This window comes from Oryzias melastigma, linkage group LG20 (genome assembly GCF_002922805.2).
Source record: "Oryzias melastigma strain HK-1 linkage group LG20, ASM292280v2, whole genome shotgun sequence".
In the NCBI taxonomy this organism is placed as follows: Eukaryota; Metazoa; Chordata; class Actinopteri; order Beloniformes; family Adrianichthyidae; genus Oryzias; species Oryzias melastigma.
The window spans coordinates 1,610,159-1,633,162 of NC_050531.1; positions in this window are offsets into that span (position 1 = coordinate 1,610,159).

Here is a 23,004-nt window from a genome sequence, read left to right on the forward strand (position 1 = left end):
TTTGACACTCCTGCATTAAACAGAACTGTTTTTTTGTACTTTTAGTTCAAGCTGCCTAAAGTGAGTCAGGGAATAAAATAGTAACTGACATACACTTCTACTGCGCTTTGCTGCGTTGATTAAGGCCTAAAGCGCTTCACAGTCCGTTCACACTTTCACTGATGCCGAATAAAAACATGGGTTGGAAATCATCATGGGAGGAATCTGCACCACAGGTTGACCGCACCGTTTCGGGGTCAAGTTCTGAGATCAGGATTTGATTCTAATGAATATCTCTTTGCTCTCTGCATTAAAATCTCTGCATTTGCGTTAAAGCGTGGACTACAAACAGGCCAAGGATCAATAAGCTGCTACGGTTCAATAAGTGTGTAACCGCAGGCCTGGGTTTAATACGAGCCTGAGAGTCGTAAAGGCCTGAGCCCTGGATTCTCTTTTCATACGGAATATTAGATCTCCATCCACACTCATCTGCTGCTGCTGCTCTTGGATGGGGGAATGTGAGCTCTGGCTTTTATCAGCTTTCTTCTCATGTTCCTGGAGTATCGACAGTTTTGACTGGTGCTATGGACATGTCAGGTCAGAAAGCTGCTGTAAACATTGGCTGGTAAAGACGATCGTTGAGTTTCAGATCAATTCTGAAATACCACAAGAAAACACCTTGTCTTTCTGTGTGAAAACAAAATAAACATTCTTAATCACAGACTGTAGTTTGACGAGTCTCTGCGTGGGTCTGTATCTCACAGGAGGATCTTTACCTGCAGTAAATACTGCTTCTGCTCGTTTCCTTGTTCCGTCTTTACTAAACATCATCTCGCTCAGCTGACGGTTGCAGGAGTGCAGCAGATGTTTGCCCTCAAAGACACAACAGAGACTTTTATTGACGTTATCAGCCGGACTATGAGTGCTGCCTGACTCTGGTCCTCCAGATCTCTTAGACCATGGGTCTGCAAGGCTCCGGAGCCACACATGTCCATCCATTGTGGCTCTCTTCATTAGAAGAAAAATGCAAACACATTGAATAAATAATGGGTTGTAGTTTTGGTTAATATATATTTTTTTTTGTTGAATTTTTTTAGCATGTCAGATAGCTGAGTAAAATCATGGTATTTGTCTAATCTTTTGTCAGCGTGGTTTATTATTAGAATACTTTTGTCTCAAATCAATTATATGTATTTACATTTACAAGATATTTTTTAGATAATTTTATTTACACCAACGTTATGTTTATATTTCACAGTAAAAAGAGAAAAATAATGATGCTACACCAGCCATAATGATAAAAAATTCCATGTTTGACTTTCTGGCATTTTTATTTCAAGTAAATCTGCTGCATCAGGAGGATCTAATTTGACACAGGGTGTATTTTATTCTGAAAATAACTTAAAGAATCTGCTTTTAAATTAAAGGAAGTTACATTTGTAATAAAAAATATATTACTTTTTGGTAAATATTTAAAAGCTACATTACATAAATCAGGGGTATCAAACACAACCGGATATGGGGCCAAAGTGGCAGAAAGGATAAACATTTATTAAACACTCAGAAATTACATTTGAAAAAGTTTAAAAACATAACTTTTTTACATAATTATGAACTATATATATAGCGTAACCTGTGATAATGCTACTGTGAATGCTGTAAGCTGAAATTAGCTGAAGGTGCTGAAATTGATAGCAAAAAACGCTGAAGTTAATAGATGAAATCATTAAAGCTAATATCTAAAAAAAACTCTAAAGCTGATAGACACCTAAAATGTTAGCTAAATGCTAAATTAACCCAAAAAAAACAACCAAAAAATAAAAACTTAGGTTAGCCAAAACAGCTAGCATGTAGCTTAAAAAGATAAACTTAAAAAAAATCCTAAAAAAAAAAATCGTAGTAAATGCCAAAATAGTCCAAAAAACTAGCAGAATGCCAATTTTTTAACCTTTTAACATAATTATAAGTAATAATAAAGGCAGGAATATTATTCCAGAATAAAACAGTTTAAACCTTAAATAACTTTCAATATTTTACCCTCCATAAAATATATATTTTGTCAAAAATATACAGGTTAGAAATAACAAGATAACATTGGGTCATTAATAACAATAAAATAAAATGATCTGGAGGGCCGGATCCGGCCCCCGGGCCTTGACTTTGACTCTTGTTATAAACTAATGTTTTAATGGTTACAAAAACATAAATAAAGCATATTTTTAAATAGTAAGTGTGGACTTTGTGGCTCTTTCTCGGTTTTGGTCAGGAAGCTACTGGCTCAAATGACTCTTTTAGCTCAAAAGGTAGCAGACCCCAGTCCTAGACTGTTGACCTGTTTTCCTGCTCATCACCTGGATCAGGTGACTCCAGCATCTGAATGGCTGAACTCACCTGATCCAGGTAATCAGAGGTACTGAGATAGTAAACCTCCTGGGTGGTGTATATCTGACTGGTCTTCCCAAGAATCTGGTTCTTCGTTCTCATTGGCTCGGAAGCCTAAAGAAGTTTGTGTTAATTTCACTGAGTCGTGATGCTTTTAATTAACTTAGGTCAGAGTTTAAAATGTAATCTTTTCTAAATTATTTATCTTTTGCATTTCTGAGCTGCTTTACAAATATGTTTAGCTTATGTTTTCCATTCAGATTTTCTCTAATGCTGTGGTGCAGTGGTGGAGCGGTTGGCCTCTAATAAGAGAATCGAATGTTTGGTTCCTGCCTTGCTGATACTTATGTCCAAACACTGAACCATATGTTACTCTTGGTGGTTATAGTTGGTGTCAGAGTTAAGCTACGTTCACACCGGACTTAAAAACGTGAGTCCAAGCGACCAATTCCAATGAAAAGTCAGTCAATGCAAAGCGTGAATATATTTGTGTGCACGTTCAAAAATCTCACATTCATGTCTTGATATTCTAGTTTGAAGTCTATTGGACCCTACGTACAGAACATGCATACATAAAGCACACATCAAAAGTTAAACCAAGTGGAACTTTAAACAATCAGGGACTCTGATTTGGTAGTGACATGATTTAAAAGTAATATTAATAAACAATGATAATTAATTAATAATCCTCCTCTCAAAAGTGCAAACATTTATTTCAGACTTTGATCAGATGATGTGTTTTTTTTGTATTTTCAGAGGACCAGAATACACTGACATGGGCTTGTCAAAGTGTCTATATTTATTTATAAAGTTTACAAGCTCTGTTATTTTGGCAGCTCTCAATATATACATATATAGTAGAATAGGTTGCAAAATGGCTGTTTTAATAATAATAAATGGTGGAGAGCCCTGGTATATCGGAATAGAGCTGTGAAAGAAAAAGCCTGGAACCACTTTGAAATTTCACACCAGAACTCTTCCAACTGCAGGGACCATAGCTGGTATCAGGTAGCAGCAGATAGTGTGAACACCATATGCTAAAAGCAGAAAGCTGGTTCTTGAACGCCCATCTCATGCCTGGTGTGTACGCACAGTTTCGCCTTAGGCGGCGGAGCATCGCACATCAGAGTGTAAATGTGTGTTTACGGGTGAATGTGACTGTAAAATGCTTTTTGGCCTTAAAGCAAGTCACAAAAGTATAAATATATGTAGCATTTAGTCATAGCAATCAAATTAACTCAAATCATTTCCTTAAATAATAAACAGCAAACAAACACAATTAATTGTGAGTGATTCATCAACAATATGCAATTAATTATAATGAAAATTTCCATGGAATGACGGTGTAATGTGTATATATTTATACAAAATGAGCTTTGATTGTATACACATGAGGTGAGGTGTGTGCTTTTGTAAAAGTGTCAGCACAAAGAAAACCTGTTTGTCTTCGCATTCACTTGAAGAGAAGAAACAAGCAGACAGCGGCTTACTGCATAATTTCACATCTGATATCATGTTATTGTCCTTGATCATGTTTAAATAACAGGTTTCATTTACACTCTGAAGCTTTCCATCCTTGTTTTCTTTCCTTTGAAATGACTGGGACCTTCAGCGACGGCGCCGGATGAAGCTGTCCTCGCCGTTTTGTGTCTTCTTGTCAAACCTTGTCACCACTCATTTATGTTGCCTTCCATGTTTTGGAGAAATGTAATTGCCGCTTAGATCAGTCATCCCAAAAGAGAGTCCCACAAGATTGGATCTCTGTTCTTTGGCTGTACATTTATATTATGCAGAGCGGATGTTTAACCACATCAGAAAAAAGCTGAAGCCTCTTCTATAGAAACGTTTAACCCGGCCCGTCAGAACCAGGATGGAGCTGCTGCTGACAGAACGGGACGCCGAGATCTGGTGCTGGAGCGTAGCCAAAATACCAAGAGATGGTGAGACGTGTTTGAGCAGAAGACTTGGACATGTGGAAACTGTTTTTAAGATGTTTTTGGGGTGTTTATCTGATGATGGAGGACAAATATGGAGGATTTTAAGCTTAAAATGGCATTTCTGATTTATTTATATTATTTTATTGTTTTTAAATTGCACCAATCTGAACTGACCATACATCAAATATAGAATATGTGGGGTGATACAATAACATTAAGAAAAAAGCATTAAGTAGTGCAAAAAAAAAAAAAAAAAAAGCAACATATCTATAGGTATAACAGCGCCACAAACATATCTTAAAAAAAATAAAGGTAGTAATAATATACGAAAGTCAGTAGTGCAAAAATAGTAAATTTAAGCAACATTATAATAAATCTAAAAATAGAAATAGCAAGGCGGTGAGGGGCAAAGTGTGAGGAAGGTGATGTGCTGTTTCACAGACAGACAAGGTTGCCAGATTGGGCAGTTTCCCTCACAAATTAGGCAGATATTTACTGATTTGATCTGAAATGGTTTAGTTCAAGCAATCAGGTAATAATACATAAACATAGGCATATAATAGATAATCAATCAACATCCAGAAACATGTCAGACGTTGAATAACATTGAAAAGGGGTAGGAGGAAGCGAATTTATATAATTACTCAAGTTTTTGCCCAATCGGGCAACGCTGCAGACGGACAGATAGACGCTGCACTTGCATGAACTACATCAATAGATTCAAGCTTTTTACTGTGTGTATTAAAAAAAACTGCAATAAAAGTCAATCTCATCACAGTATATCGATACTTCACCTTCGTATTGATACTATAAATACTTGGATTGTTAGCACTAATATGAGCTACTTTGGTTTAGAAACCACTAAAAATGATCTGTTGAGTCAGCACAGGCTCATCTCGGCTCACACTCGGTCAGAACCCCTCAAACCGGTCCAGTGAGTGTCGCTTTGAAGAACTACAATCAGCCTCTTCCTCTCTTGATCAGTTCTAGAAAAACTACAAACGGAAAAACATCAGGGTTTGAAAATGAAAATCTTTCATGAATTTCAGTTTGTTTGTGGACAATTTTTATATTTTTGTTTACATCTGCTGTATATATACTGTTTATGTTTGGCTATAATACCAATTGTGAATAAAAAAAACATCCAAACAGCCTGAAATGGAAACATACCAAGTCCTACATTTTAGTCCTTAATTGATTTACAAATCAGTTTTTCATTATGGGATCACTCGGAGAATTATTTCATTAATTAGCAGAGCAAGTCAAAATCCCAGCAGCCTAAAATGTGCACGTTCCATTACCTCATATATAATCTGAGAGCAAATGAAACTCAGATTTACAACACAGCCACTGCAGCCACAAAAGCATTAGTGAATTAAAATTCAGCAGCTGAAATGGCCGATCATTTAGATTCAGATATGCATATACTAAGAGCCTGTTTAATCACAGCTCATTAAATGTGTGTTATAACCTGTTTTTGCATGTTTCCAAGTCTCTTTTAGACCTGCGCCCAAGTGTCTCATTTAAACGACAAACTTAATTAACCACATCGATTCCACTGACAGGCTCGTAATGCTTTTTAGTGTTGTTCTTGCCAAATGCTGCCATAAATGTGGAGAGTGACTGTTTTAGAAGGGCACAGAATTAAGGCTAAAGTGAATTGATCTGTGTAAGGCTAGCGCTGAAGCCTCATGGGTAACTTCTGTTTTTTCTTTTACAAATGCAGAATGATTTAGAAACAAGAACATGGATCTGACTATGAAACAAAACACATTAAATTGGTCATATTATCACTTCGTTGCCACCTCACTCTGCTTTATGACTCCGTGTTAGCGAGTCATAAAGCTCAACATATAATCAGCTGTACCTTATTTAGAAGGTATTTGTGCACATCTGGCTCCATAATGTGCTCAAAACATGTTTGAATAACAACAACCTGTTATGTTTGTTTCTATTATTCATGTTTTTTTTATTTAAAACTCCTGCTTCTCTAAAACGACTCGTTTCTTTTAGTTTTATGACACCAACAACTTCTTCAGTCTGATGACACTCACTCCGGACTGTCTTTCATACGATTGCTAAAAGTGTTTTTTCTTTGGAATGAGAACCTTTTTTTGTTCTGATTTGTGTAAAAACTAGGGTAGAGAATTGAGAAAAAGAAATTAACTAATTATTGCAAACCTAACCAAATAGGGCAATTGGAGGCTGACTCCATTCTCAGCCCAGATTTGAAAAATGCCCAAAAGGGGGCGGAGCTAGTGGAGCCGGACAGAGTGGCGGAGGTGTGGCTTAGATCTATGATTGACAGTTATATTAGTTTTATGTGGCGTACGCTGGGTCATCCATATGGAGAGTGGTTTGTCATCATGTTCAGTTAAAAAACAAAACCGTATGAAGACTGGTACCGGGCAAAGTGATACAAGTTTCTCCACAGAACTTTCTGAGGAGGTTGAGGGTTTTCCGCCTCCCCCTTCTCCCAATGGTCCAGAACTTTATTGTTTTGACCGTTGATATATATTATATTTACAAGCTCAGTTCTATAGATTCTGGCACAAAGGCTAAACCTGTTCATTTGACAGCCAACACTAGAAGGCGCAGTTCTTGCACTATTTACAGCTTAGTTTTTAGAGATAATAAAAATACAAAGATACCACGACATCAATCATTTTCTAAGCTTCTAAGTCATGTTTTGTAAAAATTGGTTTAAAAATGAGCCTGATTTTTGTGGTTGATGCCTGCATGTCTTACACTGAAGCATCTGCGTCCTGTTGACGCGACTCAATGCATAGCAATGGCGCCTGCGCGCGCACGAATAGAAAAGGCCAATCCAGTAATATATATCAATGCTAGAGACGCTGCTTTTGTAATTCCCGACACCGGGGTTGTTGGGCACATTTTCCTTTCCTTTAAACACACACACTCCAACAGAAGTACACACAAACAAACATACACACACACATGCACTCACAAACCTACCCCCACATGCACAACACACACAAGCACACACTCATCACCTCCGTTGAAGTGCTTCAAATAACCCGTTGGCATGCAGTGCGACTTTATCTGAAGTGTGTGTGAGCTAATCTATGTAAAACAATAACTAACTGTGCCAAGGAAACCAGAAAACATGTTGCTATGACAACAAAGGGAAGAGCCCCGGAGGAGCCAGTGCCACTAAGACGGTGGCTGGCTTTCAGGCCATGGCACCCCGCGATTGGAAGATGACAACACCCCTCTGCATATTCATGTTCTGTAACTTCCTTGTTACCTAGAATAACTGCTGGTTCTGGAGGGCTGATTTTCCACTTTGTTTTTTTGCAATCTTCTCCTCAAAACCATCCATTTCCAATAGAGGAAACTCTGACATGACAATGAAAGATTTCAAAGTTTTTCTTTCCTTCAGTTTCTGGATTATAGATCAGAGATAAGTCAATTTGTTATCTATTGACTGTTAGGATGGAAAGTGAAGTTCCTTTATGTACAGTTAAAGACCGTGAGCGTATATGTCTAAATCAGGGATAGGTAACTCCAGGCCTCGAGGGCCGCAGTATCTGCATTATTTCCAGATATCGAAGCCCTACTCATGACTGATTACCTGGTTCAGGTGTTCCTAGCCAATTAGAAAATGCAAAGCAAAGTATGTTGGATACAAATATGCAGCCCTTGAGGCCTGGGGCTGCCTATCCCTGGTCTAAATGATCTGCATGGTCACAAATTTAGTTGGGCTTGTTTAAGGCTAATGGTTCTTGATAAAAGACTACTTGATGAATTGATTAAGTTTTGTGGCTTTCAAGGTTAAAGATGAAGAATGACAATATTAGCAAGAAAAAAACATTGAGTAAGAAATCTGTCCATGTCCAGAAAACCCAGAAACAAAAACATCTTCCAGTTCTGCCAGAGGAACTCAAGTGTTCCAGACCAGCTGAGAGACGTAGTACTTCGGACACATGCCGGTCTTTCAAAGCCCCCCAGTGAGACACTCTTGGAACACCTCCTCTTTAGAGGTACCCAGGTCTAGAGGGCATCATGAAGAGATGTCCAAGCCACTGTAGCTGGTCTCTCAGGTATCAAGACTATCAAGAGTATCAAGGATCAGGAGTATCAAGGAATATCAATGAACATGAAGGATCAGGACTATCAAGGAATATCAATGAACATGAAGGATCAGGACTATCAAGGAATATCAATGAACTGGAGTATGAAGGATCAGAAGTATCAAGGAATATCAATGAACTGGAGTATCAAGGATCAGGAGTATAGAGGAATATCTGGGAAGTGGAGTATCAAAGAGCAGAAGGCGTACTCCAAAGCTCCTCCATGGTGATATCGCCCCTCATTGCTAAGGGAATGCCCAGTCAACTTATAGAGGAAACTAATTTCAGCTGCTTGTATCTGTGATCTTATCCTTTAGGTCACAACCCAAAGTGAAAGACAGTCAATTGAGAGTGTATACATTACTGGAAAAAAGGAAAAAAAGAAATCTTCTATTAAAATAGTGTTAAATGTGAAGGCCAGGACTTTGAGTGATATAAAACTCAAGAGCTCTGTGCTTTTCCCTCCAACCAGCAGATATTTAAATCTGTCAATCGGCTGCAGATTGCTCAGTTTACAGCGAACAGCCGCTGAATCCACCTGAACATACTCTGCCATTGAATTAAAACTTACTTAGGAAGACACTTGGGAGGGCGCCTCACCACGGGAAAACAAAATCATACGACCACATTCAAATCAGAGACAGATTGATGGACACCCCATCAAGTCATGTCTTCGCACCATATGCCAAGTCATTTTGATGTGCTGCAGGCAATTCATCATAGTCAGAGGAGAGACGTTCCCAGCCTGCATGTCTAATGGTTTCTACACCAAACGATGGAGCTAAAATACAGCATCAACGTTTATCTGTTTGACTGTAAACTCTAAATCCTGGAGATTTGCTTGGATCCATTTTGGTTTATGTCTGCAGGTGTGTCTATGTTAGACAAGTCTGGCAGCTATTGCAAATACAAAATGGTTCTTGTCCATGAATTTGGATTCTGGTCGGTCATATCATTTATAACAGCAGTGGACCTTTCAAACAGAAGAGCTGTGGTTCCTCCCTGGCTGTGGTTCCTCCCTGCTGTGGAGCACAGATTGTAAAGCAATCTGATCGTTGGCTCCTCAAACACGTTCTATTCTGGCACCAACTTTCTACCAGAGGCAATGTGGGGTTCAGTGTCCTGACCGAGGACACTTAGACACATGGGCAGGCAAGGCGGGAATTGAACCTGCAATGTTCCAATTGGAGGTCGACCGCCCCACCACTGCACCACGGCCCCCCACGTGTGTGAATGTGTTGGTCAAATGGGTCAAAATGGTGATGTACTAGACTACATCAACAGTCAAAGGTCCACTAATTGGTTTTGTTTGCATCAAAAATATAGTTTCATGCACTATTAGACTGAACGTTTATCATCAGCATTTTCAAAAATTGACATTTTTGACAGATAAAGTTTAACTTACTAATGACTTTTCCAGTGGAGAATGTCAATAGTGCATCCTGATCAATCGACGTCCCAGAAGGTTTAATAACCAAACTGGTTTCTATCTGAACACCACTGGGCCTTCTAACTTGTCCTCAGAATGAGTGTTTACTGTTCCTCAACAGGTTGGGTTCAGTTCAAACTGTTCTTAGAGGTTTTTGTGTTTTATGGGAACATTTTTTTTAATTGATTACCTAATGTTCTGAAATTTGAAATTCTTAACTTGGCGGGATGTCCTGATGCTGCTGGATCTTGGTTTGGTTTTGTTCAACCAGGTCTGAAGCCTGTTTTTGTTCAATGGTCGTTAGTGTTAAATCTACTGATGATTCAAATAGTCGTTTTTCATGTGAATGGATGAACTGCGACCAGCTGGTGCATTCACGTCGGGGATATTGAGTATTTATTTTTTTCCTGTTTCTTGTTGTGGTTAGGGAAGCTTGCCTGTTTCTCATTACCCACAAGAGTTTGTGAACAATTCCTCCCATTTCGGTGGGCATTTTGAACCCCCCATGGAATAACAAACTCCGATGAGGTAGAGGGAGTTCTCTTTCTCTAGTTTAACTCATCACACAACTATTTCAGAAGAAACCCAACCCAAACTCAACGTCTCTGTTTTACCATCCTCTCAGAATCATTCAAACTCTCTGAACAGACCTGCATCAAAATTAGCCACATTTACGGCTGTTTCTGGAGGGTTCTGGTGACTGACACGCCGTCTTTGATGCTCTTTGGCAGGAAAAGCAGAAGCTGGATGCTGCAGCCCAGCTTAGAACATAAAGATGAGAAGACCAGTTCTCCGAGTTTTCGCGCAGCAGGAGCCGTAAGCGGATGAAATGTACTCACACAAACTACATTTCTTCCTTATAAAAGATGCAGAGTTTTGTTTAAAGTGAGGTGACAGATATGTATAAAAATAAAATAAAAATCAGAAAATCCGCTCCATTGTAGAAGCTAGAAAAAAGGGAAGACAAGTGGAAAAATTGAGTAAAAAAGCTAGATTTAGTTTAAAGTTTTTACTGCCTTCTGACTCAATGGTGTTCCTCTGTCATATGGCGTTTATTTCACTTGGAACAACTTTATTTTGAAAAGAATGTTGAGAAAGGGGGAAAAAAATACCAGTTGATCGTCATGTTGTGGCTTTGGAAGATCAGATCCAAAACGAAGAATGTAAATCGTCTTAGTGGATGACAGACGGATATCTCATTCATCCCAGAATGTTTCACTGATTGATGATGGGAAATGAGTGACGCTCAAAGTTTGAAGGTTCACAAAAAGAGATTTAAAGAGGAGGATTTCTTTTCTGTAGGTGTGGGGGGGGGGGTGATTATTACATGTATCGATTATGATCCACAAATGATTCTGAATTGTTTTATGAACTTTAAATGATTGATAATTGAGAAATTAAAATGATTTTAAAGTAAAAGTAATCATTGGAACTAAACATGAAGCCTTTTTGACTCTGATGTTGTTGAAGAGCGCACAAACATAACTGACCTTGCAGATGGCGTCGTCCGACCGGACCCTAACTCAATTAAAGGGACTTTTGGTCCAGATTCCATGTTGTTGTTTCTCATTGAGGACACTTACAAAAACCCTTGAAGAATCTGATCCGGCCCATCTGTAAAGTTTTAGATCCCTTTGTGGCCCACGAGTCAAAAGTTTGTCCACTCTAGACTCTAGTGTCTTGTTTGAAAGAGAAAACATTTCCTAAAAATGTAGATTCAGAATGCATTGATAATCGTTTTGTAATCCAAACGTTGCCAGATAGTGATGCGTCTCAACATTCCCTCTTTAATCTTTTTGAAATGAAGACTCAGACTACAGCAGAAGACGAGCATTTGATTTGATAAGTCGTGGTTTCAGATGAAAAGTTGGTGCAAACAAAACTTCTTACATTCTCCACTTTAGCTTCAACAAATCATTAGTGGAAAACTGCTTAAATCTTTGCTTACTTTTAAGTTTTGTTTCTTGTCTTGTGAAAATTCCGTGTCAATGCTCCTCTGCTGATAAGTCACAACACATTGTATTCTTTTTTCTTGTCTTTCACTTGTTTATACCATTTTTTGTTATTTTTGGAAATTATTTGGGTTGGCAAAGTAATCACTTTTAGTTTGCTTTCCTAATGAAAAAACAGGACATTTCAAATACACGGAAACATGATTTATTACTTTTTTTGTTCAAGCATTTCACTGTGGATGCACTTTGTTATGACCTTGCAGGCCATTGCAGATGATAGATTTTGGTGGTAATAGCTGTTTTAATATTACTGTTTGTTACTAAGAGCGCCTGAGTCAGCAGGGCATAGCTTCAAAGGCTTAATGGGGCTAAATAAATCGCCACACCAAGGGAAAGACCCAGCACTAATCACACCATTAACATTGAGCATCGCCCAAAGTGGCCGTGTTTGTTTGAAGTGTCGAGAACTGAACTCGGGTCAAAATCAAATTAGGGACGCGGGGACCGTAAGAGAATATTGCCCCCCCTCACTTTTGTAAACAGTTTTTGTTTTCCGTTCTCTTTAAAATGGGTTTTTGTGAGCGTCCTTGAGCAGTTTTGATTGTGTTCTGCTGCCACAAAAACAGAGAATGAAGCCCAGTTGTTTGACAGCTGTGCTTTAAGATTATTTAGCGTCATGTTCATAAAGAAATACATTACCATCACTTAACCTCGCGGTGCCAAAAAACTCCATATAAAGACCTTTTCAACCCCATTCAGAGCGTTAGAGTCGATCTTATGTGTGAGCGCCAACAGAAAATCATGCAAGGTTATAATATTACGTTGTTGTTTTTTATCTCTACGCAATAACAGTAATAGATTTCAGAAATAGAAAGAAAAAAATCATTTTCTGAGCTGAAGAAAGCTGGCTTGGACTTCTTCCCAACAAATACCTTTTCTGCGTCCTCGTGGGCTCTATAGCGTGTCAAACAGAACATTCTGAATTGAATGATTGTTGAGAAAAGAAACTATCTATCTGCAGATCTTTGACTTCATAAAGCAAAGACCTTGGAGGAGGTGAAGCAGCCTGACAGCCTGCTTCTCAGGGAGAAACCTTGACAATGTCTTCATCGCCTTCAAGGCTCAAATCTGCGAAATATAATGGCTACATGCTTCTCTCACAACTTCTCTAAAGCATTAGGGACCTCTGCAGTTCTGAAAGTTGGAGTGAAGTTATCTGTTGACCTTCTAATGGCAAAATTGTAGAAAAACACTTTCAAGGCTGATCTTTTCAGAATCCTTTCCTTACAAAAATACACTGGAGGAAGAATCTGTGAACAGTGTTAAAGGAATATCCAAAAAGATAATGACTTTTACGAAATCAAAATATATTTGAGCTTTTCTTTCTTTTTTCACAGCACATACAGCATTGACATGAATTGCTACCTCTTTTGTTCAATAGTAAAAATGTAAATGGAGAAATATTTGTTGACTGAACAAATAAACAGAAATTCAGACATTTTCCAACTTTGTCAGAAAAAGTTAACTATACTGAGCCTTAAAAATCTAACTGTCTTTGGTCAGTGGGAGATCCTTGTTTCACAAAAAAATGCTTCCTCTTTCTTACTTTTGAGACAAATAATCTTATCAAGACAGTTTTCCAATAGCAAAATAATCATTCAGAATGGACACATTTCGTCAGCTTAAAGTGAACCAGAACACATTTTCAGTCTGAATACACCCAAATGGACCTTGGTCCAGGACCAAGAACCGCTCTCTGTAGATGATTTCGGTTCGTTTCTAATCGGACTGAACTTCGGTTCGCTCTGAGATTCCTCAGTCTGAAAACAAAGTGCTCTAAGAGCAGAAGAACCGAAGTAACCACCGTATCGTATCGGAAAGTCAGGTGATGTAATCAGATTAGGAATAAAGCCGTTGAGTCGCGGACAAATGTAAAACATTGATTGTCGTGTTAACAAAGGAAATAACTGGTCCAAATGATTACTTATTAAAGTTTATTATCATTTACGAGACACAGCAGCTCATTAAAATGTGAATTCAGGCTCATAAAGCAACGTTTAACATGATCCCCATTGATTCTCACTGTTTTCCCAACAATCTAGATGTCATAAACACTCATTATACCTTCATACCCGACGTCGTCTCAGTTAACTAAGGATTTTAAAGGACCGTACCTCCGACTTTCTCTTGTTGTTTTGACTCACCCTCGCAGTTCCTGGCCAATGACTGAAGAGATCTTTAGTCGTGAGGTTTTGTTTACAAGGTAGATGCCAGTCTGAATACAGACCAAACTCAATCTTCAAGACTTAATCTGGACTAAATGAAGAGGACTCAGTCCGAAACAACAGACAGTCTGAATACACCCTCAGTTTGAGAAAACATGTCTTAAGCCTTGTTTCCACTGAGCGGCTTGGTCCAGTATTTTGAGTGTTTTAATCGTAAAATGGATCCATTCCACCAGGGTTCTCAAACTCAGTTTACCGTGGGACCACTGAAGGCGGAGCCTCACTGAGGCTGGGCAGTACGGGGTCCCATTTGTGCCAAAAATATGTTTTTGCATCCACTGTCTATATCTTTGGTCCATTGTCTACGTCTACTGAACGAGTTTATTGAACATTTGTTCATGTCTATGTACAACTAAGCAATATCTTCTGCTTATCCTGTGAAACGACAGGAGCTAATGATGCTAGCAACTGTTGCTAAGGACTGTTCTAGCTCCAACGACAACAGCAAATGCACAGTTTTAAACATAAAGCTGAAACATCACAAATTAAATACAAAGCTGTCATCTAAGAAGTGTGGACGTGCAGAAGTTATGCTTGGTAGACATTGAGCCTTTATATTAAGGCGGGGCTACAAAATGTTGACTTGGGGGCTGCAACTGGCCCAAGTGGTTAACGTCTAAACCTCCTTGTTCCGACTCGGCTCATGAAGTCTCGTAGTTCCAACGAGAACTAAACTTGTGAGATCCGGTGTCGGACCGTGAAAAAATAAATGATGCTCAGAAACACGAGTTTGTCCAGCATCTGTGTCAGTATTTGTACTACATCTCCCATGATGCATTGGATTAAAGTGACAATGTCTCTGTGCTAGAATATCTACGCTATGTTAACTGTCTTTAAAAATATCACAACTTTTACTACAACATTTAGGAAAAACAGCTGCAACTTCCTGTTTTTTTGCCTCAGTTTTTACAAAAGTCCACACTAGATAATGGAGGGAAAGTACGTCAATACAAACAATAGTTTCTCCTTTTTCATATTTTTGGATGCATGAGATCTTTGTCAGGGAAAAAGTGTACCTTGGCTTAAAAACGGTTGAAAAACAGTGGTCTAAACCGTGCATGTGCCGTGAAAACAAAACGAGGCTTAAACGCTCTGGACCGTACCGTACCGGACCGGACCGTACCGGACCGTACCGGACCGTACCGGACCGCTCAGTGGAAACGAGGCTTCAGTGGCACCATCTGTTTTTCATAAGTAATAATTCTTTTTCTCACCTCATTGGTGGATTTTTTTTGCTTGTTCTGCAGTGGATGATAACTGAAACTGCAGACCTCTTCACATCTGCAGAACATCAGAGCTTTCACACTCTAGTGTTCACTAATTTTTCCTAAACTTTCCGTGCATCCACAAGGAAAAAGCCTGATTCTGTTTCCTGTTCATCACATCTGCCCAGTTTCCTCTTCTCGGATGAACAAGCTTCTGCGACCGTCCCTAAATGACTGGAAGAGGAAGAACAAGTCTTCGCCGGCGCTGAGAGAAAGGGCAGCATGAATGTGTAATGCCGTTGACTGTGTTGATGCCTCGGGTATTGAAGTGTGTTTGCAGGGAGGAGGAAGCGAAATCAGGGCTCTGCATAAACTCTCTTTGATTGACTGTTGATGAATCCTTCAGAGATCACTGGAGGTAAACTACTGTATAATGAAAGGGTTTGATATTGACAGCTATCCGATAAAATTCATTCCTGCATCCGGAAACCCCCCCAGGTAGGCAAACAAGGATTTCCATTGAGTGCTGTGCTAATTAAATAAATAAAAAGCATAACAACATTAGCCCTCGTTTTTTTATGAGCGCATCGCTGTACTGCCACACGGCTGCGGCTCGTCTCTCACTTTCAATCTGGCTTGATCTTTCCTTTGCGATGAAATATTCATTACTCTCCGGCATTTCCACGTCTGCTTTGGATACACTTTATCTGAAATCTAAACCTCCAAACCTGTGTCAGGAACTTATTGCTTGAACACTTAAAGAAAGCTGCAGGGCCTAATCCCTCGAGTAGTTTCTGTTTGGTGATTTTCAGAAACAAATCTGCCGCATCTGCAGATGTCTGAGACACTTTTTCTAATAGTGAAACAGGTGAAATCTCATGAAGACGCTGGCGTACCGATGATTATTAAAAACAGAAGATTATTCTGCTTTGGACAAACAGGTTTATTGAAAGTCTTGACTTGTAGAGTGAAACAAATGGGCTTAAAAATACCACGGAAAGATGACAAATTTAGACTATGACCTTTCAGATTTCATTTTCACTATTTTAATGCCTCAGAGACACATTAACCCCTTCAGACCAGAGATGTTTCCAGTAAAACCTAAAGCTGCAATCACACCAGGCTCCGTTCAACGATCGCTTCAAATGAAAATTCTATGTAAACTCACGTAAAGGCGTGTTTGTTTTTAAAACTCTCACATTCACGTGCAGCTTTTGCAGGTTTTAAGATTAATTTCTGTCTGATTGAAAGTTAAACCAAATTTTGACAAATCAAGGACTCTGATTTGGTAGTGAGGTATCCATGATGTCCCTTTTAATTCACAGAATTACCAACAGTTTGAAGATGAGCTACATGCACGACTCACTTCCTTGTTCGGTTCACGACCACTTGTTCATTTCCTGTTGGGGCAGTGGACCGGTGGTTACGTGGAGTCGATCAGCTAGCATGTATATATTAGCTTAACTTCAAAACAGCCTAAAAAAACATAAAAAGAAAACTCTTATTAGCCAAAACAGCTAGCATGTAGTTGAAATATGAGCTAAACTCCAAACCAGCCTAAAAAATCACCAAAATAGTCAAAAAGCAAGTAAAATGCCAATTATTCCAGAATAATCAACTAAATCTTAAATAACTTTCAATATTTTACTCTCCATAAAAATATAGTTAGTCAAAATTATACAAGTTAGAAATGAGCTCAAGATAACATCGGGTCATCAATAACAATAAAATGATCCAGAGGGCCGGATAGAATTACCCGGAGGGCCGGATCCGGCCCCCGGGCCTTGACTTTGTGCCTTAGATAGATAAACGTTTTAGTCGCTCCAGAGATTTAAAACTGGTCAGAAATGAATGGACGTGAAAATGAAGGAAAACACAAAAATAGGGATTAATCTCTTGATGATGTTGGTTTAAATGGTTCTCAGTTTTTCTAAGATGTAGAAAATTTAAGAAAAAATATTTATTTGAAATATGAATCAACTTTAGGATTTGTAACAGGTTTGGATCAGGGTCCAACCACACAGAGAGATTGTTTCTGAGTATCGTTCTCTTCTTTTATTAGACCTTAACTTAGGAGTTAGGGTCACCCGATATACGTTCAGATTTAGAAATACACTTTTCTAATGTGTAGAATGTAGGGGTTTAGCTGACGGGAGAACGTTTCTTCACCTGGACATCTTTAAAGTGGATCTGTACAGGAAGCCTTGAAGCTGATGAACTTTAAATGAAGCTGCGGATCATTAAAACGGTTTGAAGGCGCTCCGAGCCGATGACGGCGCTGTCAGAGATCAAAGCAGAAATCCTGCAGCTTTCTTCCGTTTGTGTCTTCGTTTTCTTTGTTACTTTAGAGTGAACCCTTCATGACATCATAAACTAAGTGATCACAGTGACGGAGGGAACTTGTGACTCGTCTTTGGCCGCCGTCGTTTCCCGACGTGAGCTCCAGGCCTGGCGTCGGCGCCGCGCGGCGCAGGCGCGTGCGATTGCTTTGTTGTTGCATCAGTATGATGCAGGGCTGCTCTGGATCTCTGCGTGTGGTGTTTATTCATTCATTTATGGAGCAGCCTCTCTGATCCCACTTCACAGGGAATACAAAGGCCTCGTCCTCTCCACCGACGCAGAGTTCAGCCTCCGATAAAGCAGGTAAATTAACTGGAAGTTGATGCAGACGATTGGATGTGAGTTCAGATCAAAAAGAACAATGGATGTGTTTCCTTTATTATTTCTCTTTTCAAATGTTAACTATGATCCTTGATAAACATAAATTAAAAAAATCTATGAAAGAAACTCTCTTTGGTCCCATTTCTCTTTTACTAAATAACAAAATGATTTACTCATCTGTTTTTATATCATTTAAGTTTCCATGTTTGATACACTTACCAACTTTAAATACAGTAATTTCTACTAAAACATGTTGCAGAATAAAATAATAATTTTACTAAATTATTTTTTATTTTATTAAAGAAATCTCTAATGAAAAAAAAGCTCTAAAAAGACTAGAATACATTTAAAAGGTTTATTACGATCACTCTCTCTACTCATGAAGTTAATAGTATTTCGTACACCATCAAAAGTACAGTTTCCTCTGAATGAAGAGTTTTTCATGGATTTAAATACGGAATAAGCTCAAGAAGAAGCCCCGCCCCTTCTCCCTAAAGAGCAAAGTTTCTGTTGTTTTTTTCTTCACTGCAGGTCAGAACAAAGAACTGCTGCTGTGAAACTCTGCTGAACATAAAACTAGAGTTTCTTTGAAATCTTTGTCGGCTGTTGCAGACCAGGAATAAACAAACAAACATAGATTGATTGATTTCTTATTCTCCTCCTAAGGATAAAATATCTGCCTTAAGAAATATATATTTCTACAACCTTTGATCCTGACAGAGTTTGGGGTTTGGAGTCCACATTATTTTCATTAAAAGATTTCTTAAAGTTGAACTCTGATCATCTTCTGATCTGTTTTCAAAATGTTCCTAGTATTTTCAAGGACATAGTTTCTGCAGAGCGGCAGGGGTTGTGGGCGTGGCCTTTGGTTTAGAGTAAAGCTCCATCCCATTTCCTATCATAGAAACAAAAAGTAGTTTTTATTTTACAGAAATTTTAGCAGCTACTCTCTTGTGCAAAATATACAAAAACAAGACATGTAGAAGGAACAAAATACATAAAAAACCTAAATATGTAAAAAAGTAAGTACATATTTCTGTCCACATGTAGGCCTGAGACAGTTCGGGGTAGAAACGTTCTCTTACTCCGGGCTCATGTCCTGTAGCAGTCGACCTACAACAGATGCTGACCTCTGACCTCTTTTAAAAAGCTTCTTCAGTCATTTTTAAACAAACTGGGTTTTAATTAACTTTTTTTGTGTTTGATTGCCTTTAACTTGTTTTTATTTTATCTTTTCTGATGGAGTTTTATTTCATTTATTCTGTGTATTGCCTTCTAATCATGTATTGTGAAGCACTTACTTGTGAAAAGTGCTTTATCAATACATTTGTTCTTCTTCTATGATCAGAATCTCTGTCCGTGGCGCTAAATGACCGATATGAAGCTCTACCACACACTCCACGACCCCGTGATGTAACGTTTGCACAACGGGGAAAACACAGACTTAATTAAAACACAGTGAGTCCAGTTTATGTCGTTTCATTTGCCACAACAGGCGTCCAGCCAAAAACTGAAGCCATCCAAAGGGATTTGGAGCGCCGCAGAGGCCGGACCGGACTGGATGTGAGATCAGGATTATTCTGTTTATCGCTGTCTCCAGTGAAGTAATAGGACCGCAGTTTGGTGCACTGATGACGTTATTCTTCTGTTTGTTTGTAAAGTCACTGTCAAACCAACGCACAAATAAATAACTGAAATACAAATGTTACTATAAGAAATTACATGAACAAAACGTGAAAACGCATACCTCACTGGCTGCATTCACCAAAAAAAAAGAAAGCAAGAAAACTTCTCCATATTCTCCATACAGCTTCATAAATGTTAAAACGTCTTTTCTTCTCAGTCCTTTTGTCATGAGTCTTACCCTTCCATCTTCTTTGCTTGATCTCTTTTTTCGATATAGAACTCGACAAGTGGAGCTACAACAAACGTTTTCTGCACAACACAGTCTAACAAAAGTTCTGCCCCCTTAAAAAATATACAAAAAATAAGAAATAAACCAACAAATTAAAAACAAATACTGACAGTTAAACTGTTTGTTCTTGTTTGTAAGGGCCTGTATCGGCCCCCAGAGGTCAACAGGTCATCATCCATCGGTTTACATCATCCCACTAGCTTACAGCCCCCCACACCCCCAAAGTAATATTAGTGGTGCCACAAAAATGGTGATTAATACAGACGTTTGTGATCCGGATTCCAGGAAACAAAGACGTTCATGGATCTATTTAATGCAATAGGATGCAACAGAATGGAGGATTCGTTTGTATTTGTGATGTATTTTCTGCGTCAGAAATATAATATTTTTCCAGTTTTTTGGTGATAAATATATTTATATATTTGGTGCCAAAATGTGGACTAAAATGTTCCTCCAATTGCAAAAACGAGTCAAACCAAACTCTGACTAAGAGACAGATTGGGGTTGAAGTTGAACATTTTGGTTTAAATCTTAAACCATTCTCTGTAAAACAAACAAAAAAACAGAATATCTCAAAAAAAAAAAAGCTTTTAGATTTAGGGGGCATTTAACGTTGATAGAGAACAAGATTGGGCAACGTTTACCCTAAATTAACGAATGTTTGATTAATCTATTAGTTATATCAACATTTATTTAATGATCAAACATGTTTTAAAGATATTCAAAAGTACAGAATTTGTTTTTTCTCCTAAAAAAGACCAGTTTTAAGCATGCCCTATTACCATTTTCTGTTGAATATTTGCTCCCATGTGTTCAGGTCTGCATCAACAGTAGAGCAGGAATCATTAAAAAACAGAAAAAAAAACAAAAATCTGAAAAAAACAATTAAAAAAAAGAATCTAGGTGGTTTTCTGTGTCCCTAAATCTTCAAATTAGCCTTCACAGGAGTTTATTTATTCAACTTTTATTTTACCAGGAAATCCTTTTGAGATTTAGTTTCTTTTTCGAGGGAGAGAAAGTGAAAACCATTTAAATGCAGAAGTCCCTCTAAGTTTTTACAACCGTGTTTTCCCTTCCTGCTTGTCGCCTCGTGACCATGAAAATGCATTTATCCCACAATCGAGCTCAACTTTTAGGCGGGATGTAAATGACGGACAGGCGTGCTCGCCGCCATCCGAGGCGACTGCACGGTGACCTTTAGCTGCGAGGGTGCGGAGGCTAAAGAGACTTAATCAAATGGAACCCTGCCTGCTGCGGCGCGGCGGGCTGACAGGTGCTGTGCATGAGCGCTGAACCCGCTATGAAACCTGCTAAATGATTAATAATAGCCTGTAGCTCCATGTGTGATGTGACAAAAGGGAATGGCTATTAGCAATTTCTGTCTGCCATTTCTTCTCTGCCTCATGCAAACAAAGACCTTTGGACTCCCACAACTTGCACCACCTGCGGTGTGTGAGCTCGCGTTAGCTGCCAGTGGCTAAAACCGCCCCCCCGCACGCCACCGCCACCAGTTGAAGCTTCAACTTGAAACGCTTGTGGCCCCGCAGCACATCTGCTCACCTCGCCCATGGGAGTCGTCCCTTCCTCATGTGCAATTAGGGATCAGAGAGCTCCGATCGGGGCGTCGCACCAACGGCGGTTTGATCTGCACAAATCCTGGAGTCGCACCGAAAACGGAGCGGCGTCTGGTCACACGCGAGATGGCGGCAGAAACTATCGCTAGCTGGAAGTGGAAGATTCCCATTGCATAAGCGCCGATTTGCTGAACTTTAGAAATGTCGTTTTTCTTCGTGAATCAGCTGATCAGAACCATTAAATGTTGTTTTATTTTCATGAATCAGCTGATCAGAGTCGACAAAATTTTGTTTTTTCTCCTTGAATCAGCTGGTAAAAGCCATGAGATGTCATTTTTTCTTTATGAATCAGCTGATCAGAACCATAAATTGTCGTTTTCTTTTTCGTGAATCAGCTGATTAGAGACGCGAAATGTCGGATTTTTCTTTATGAATCAGCTGATCAGAACCATAAAATGTCGTTTTATTTTCATGAATCAGCTGATCACAGTTGACAAAAAAAATATTTTCTCCTTGAATCAGCTGATTAATGCCATGAAATGTCATTTTTTCCTTATGAATCAGCTGATCAGAACCGAAAATTGTCATTTTCTTCTTCGTGAATCAGCCAATTAGAGACGCGAAATGTCAGATTTTTCTTTATAAATCAGCTGATCAGTCAATGAAATTTTGTTTTTTCTCCTTGAATCAGCTGTTTAATGCCGTGAAATGTCATTTTGTCTTTATGAATCAGCTAATCAGAACCATAAATTATTGTTTTCTTCTTCAAGAATCAGCTGATTAGAGACGCGAAATGTCAGATTTTTCTTTATGAATCAGCTCACCAGAGGTGTAAAATACCTTTTTTTTTCTCCATGAATCACCCAATCAGAGCCTAGAAAACAGGGTTGAAAATAGAAAGAGGAACCAGGGAAAAAGATCAAAAGCTGAAAACTGGTTTAGGACTTCCGGCCAATGATTTTGGGTGTGAATGATGTTTTTTTTTTTGCTGCTGGCTCCGACGGGGGGGGGGGACTCTGGCTATTCATTTTTCTAGGCTCTACATTTTTTCTCTGTAGCCAGATTATCTTGCAGAATCCCGTGTTTTGAGCCCCTCCTGGTCCAGATGGATTTCCGATGACGTCCTCTCGTCCGGTTCCTGAGCTCCGCGCAGGAGCATAAACTAACTCTGCGGTGGAGCACATCCATCCTGTTGTCATGCCGCGCCACATCCCTGCATCCATCATGCTTTATATTGCACTCAAGGTCACTGTGTAATGAAGAGATCCTTTAACTGCAAAAAGTCTGCGCGTTCCTGGCCGCGCACGTGACCAAACGTCAGTGTTTAGAGAATGATTGTGTTTGCCTCTGATGTTTCTGGAGAACATTTTTCTCATTCTGCTCAGAGAGCAGAAAGCTCAGGGGAAGTCTAAGTAAGCATTTCCTCCATTCAAAGCACCACCTTTAATAGCGGCGAGACCCCAGCCCCGTCCTCCGGACTGTGAAGGCGCCTTAACCAAAAGCTGCCAATCGATCCGCTTGTTATTTCCAAAAATTAGCATGGTTTGAGCATTCGCCAATTCCAAGCAGATTCCGAGAAAGGAACGCGGCG